General features: G+C 33.1%; 1 non-coding gene across 1 annotated transcript; it reads right to left on the bottom strand.

Annotated features, from left to right (window-relative positions):
* Positions 1-1086: 1086 nt before the first annotated feature.
* On the bottom strand, positions 1087-1250 carry LOC113257130 (U1 spliceosomal RNA). The gene has a single exon (XR_003316848.3). It is a non-coding gene; the product is annotated as a U1 spliceosomal RNA (small nuclear RNA).
* Between the last annotated feature and the right edge of the window lie 2274 nt (positions 1251-3524).

Below are 3524 nucleotides of genomic sequence, written 5' to 3'. Positions count from 1 at the left end.
GATGACTTCCTGGCATAAATTATATCACATTGTATGAGTTCTATTTTCTTTTTTATATTTGATAAATATATTATAGCATATTAAACTCCCAAAGTTTATAAGAATATAAAGTTTCTCTACATATCAGTTATTTATTTTCTTCTGATTGCTTTAAATATTTATATTATTTCAAAACCATTTGGACATGAAAAATTAAGCTATTCAACACTTTGTAATTGTAACTATTGGCACAGAGAATTAATATGAAGGTAACATTCAGCAAGATAGCTGATCTTGACTGTGTACCAGAATTGTGGTTAACCTAGCGAAATAGAATTTGCTCAGGCCATTTGCCAGTATTTTTCAAACCCCGGGTTGTGACTCTGCATCAGCACAGAGTATGCGATCACAACTCTTACATGAAATAATAGTTACTACATGATTAACTTTGTCCACGTTCTGGGGATAGGGAATAGTGTTGAGGGTGGGGAGACCTGAGGAAAGTGAACGTTTCCTAAGGGCTTATTTTGCCTGGGGCTATTGGATATGGCTATTGATATTTTAAAAGTAGATATCATTATGATTATACTATACCTTAAAATCTACTCCATTAGCTACATTTCACAGTGTTTCAATCACTATAGATTATATGAGATAATTTAATCTTCACTTACGATGTCAGACAAATGCTTGGGTTCAATTTTTGTTTGTTTATATTAAAAAGGAGAGAGAATTAGATCAGCTTATTTTGAGTTCACTATAATTTCCTGGTATATCATTTTAATCACAGCATCTAGAACGAATATTACCATGTGTGAAGGATAACTGCAATTATTTAAAGGTTGAGAGGATAGTGAGAAGAATGCCATAGCAATCTTTCTTTAAATATTTTCTACTGTTCTGCAAGATTGAGATTCAGAAATATCTATCTGATCTTGTTTATTACTTTTCTTCATGTAATACAAACTCTATTATTAATGCCCTAGCATAGGAGACAAATATCATCTCTTACCTATCACCCCTGTCCCTAATAGACACAGGCTGGGTCATTCTATGGTCTACAATGTGATCTCTGTGGTCTAATCTCACTGAAGTCTTTTTTTTTTGGGGGGGGGAGCAGGAACACAGTCCCCCATTACCACAAATTATGCAGTTGACTTTCTCACATTTGGGGAAATCGCAGTGGTCAGCACATCCAGACTGAAATGGATAAGCCTCACCCTGGGAAAACCACCTTCTTGATCATTGTATCTCCCCTGCCAGGTGAGTATCACTGAAGTCTTTTTATGCTATATTCCTATGTCTGCGTATTTGCCCAAACTATTCACTCTGGAATATCCTTTCCCCTAGTTTTACTTGATGGTGACTTCTCAGTATACATCTTTGAGAAATTATTTTAATTTTCATTTAAAATATGATGGCATGTTGAGCATCTGTGCAATATTTCCACTTGTTAAATAATGAATAGCAAGGCATGTAATTTTCTACAGTTTATTTCTGTGACAGGCAAGTGTAGTAGAAAAAGCATTTCAAAATTAGATAGAAAAATATACTTAAAACCCTTCTAACTCTTTTCAAAATTAGGTAGAAAAATATATTTAAATACTTCTTCCATTTAACTGTCCATACTATTCCTATGTAATTTTGGACAAATTCCTTAATTTCTATGAAAACCATATCCTCTTTAGTAAATGCTAAATTATAAAAGAGCAAATTAGTAAAAAGTAAAGTAAAATTTGAAATTGATAAATATGCAGTTATAATTTTCAAATATATTAATTAAAATATTGTAACACAGTCTCTTTCTTATACTAGTCTGAATGTTCACAGAATTTAAATACACTTTTAAACCAGTTGAAACATAAATGGTTTAATAATAGAAATAAATGATCAGGGGCACCTGGGTGGCTCAGTCGTTGGGTGTCTGCCTTTGGCTCAGGGCGTGATCCCAGAGTGCTGGGATCAAGCCCCACATCAGGCTCATCCGCTAAGAGCCTGCTTCTTCCTCTCCCACTACCCCCGGCTTGTGTTCCCTCTCTCGCCGGCTGTCACTCTCTCTTTGTCAAATAAATTATTTAAAAAAGAAAGAAATAAATGATCAAATTGATACCACAAAAATTGATTTTAATAATTAATAGTTGTGGCCAACATATAATTTTTAAATTAAACTATTAGGAATTTGATTCCAGTGGTAAAAAGGTCTATACTTGCTTTTACCTTTTGAAGCAAAGGATATTTAGTTTTTTACTTACTTATTTCAAAGTAAATTAACATTTTGCATTAATAAATAGTCATATCTTGTTCTATATATTATTTATGAGAACTTAACTCAATATTCTGTAAAATAATTATGACTTCACTGAAATACTATGCATGAACACCTATTATTTTTCTATGCATTTAAGAAAAACTATACTACTTTTTGTAAATGTGTTAACTCAAACCTCCAGTTGCAATTTGGGGCCTGCTGGTCAGTTCTTAAACTACCAGCATACATGCAGTGAAAACCATCCAAAATACCGTAATGTAGTCAGTAAATTCAATTTGTATTTAATTCATGCACAGCATATTTCTAGAATGTGGGTTCTAATTAGAAGAAATACAGATAATGAGTACTTTGTGATTATTGATTACAAAGGCATTTAGTTAAATGTGGCCTATGAAGTGCTCATTCACATTGTATACAAAAGTTCAAAGAAAGGTAATTTAGAGTCAAGAGCATGATTTTTTTTGTCACCAGTGTTTTAACTCCTTCAAACTAAATTAAAATAACTCTCTTTTAGAAAAGATTTTGTATTTTAAGAACTCCCTTTGAACAATCTAACAACAATTAGGAAAAATATTTCTTGGAAACCGTCCAAAGTATTTGTCCTTATAAGTTTGTTGACGTAAGTGCCAAGAGAAATAGTCTGTATTCTCTATTTATAGCCTAGTGGATACCTGATTGTATTGTCTGCCAAATATTCCTGCCAAATTGCAATCTTGAGAGGTTCAAGGATGCTAATTATTTGTATTTGTTATTTTTGTATAATAGAAGCTATAATTTTGTATTCAGTTGAATAGCTAAGAAATAAGACTCAAACCAACCCATATAATTACGATTCACACATATACACAATCTTATTACTAAAAAGGTATTACTAATATTTTTTTAAGCACAATCTCACACCTTAAAATGTCTTGAATTCTTAGAAGAATGTATTTGATATGAACAGTCACAACTGAGGTTTAGCTAATTAATATTGTTTAAGTGATGTTAGGGAAATTGTATAACAGGTAAAGTGGCATATGCCTAAGTATGCTAAAAATATAACAAATAGGGGCGCCTGGGTGGCACAGCGGTCAAGCTTCTGCCTTCGGCTCAGGGCGTGATCCCGGCGTTATGGGATCGAGCCCCACATCAGGCTCTTCTGCTATGAGCCTGCTTCTTCCTCTCCCTCTCCCCCTGCTTGTGTTCCCTCTTTCGCTGGCTGTCTCTATCTCTGTTGAATAAATAAATAAAATCTTTAAATATATGTATATAACAAATATATCAGCTGAGACGG

This window comes from Ursus arctos, unplaced genomic scaffold, assembly GCF_023065955.2.
Source record: "Ursus arctos isolate Adak ecotype North America unplaced genomic scaffold, UrsArc2.0 scaffold_4, whole genome shotgun sequence".
Lineage (NCBI taxonomy): Eukaryota > Metazoa > Chordata > Mammalia > Carnivora > Ursidae > Ursus > Ursus arctos.
The sequence above is the reverse complement of the archived record's forward strand: the minus strand, read 5'-3'. Positions and strand labels throughout refer to the sequence as shown.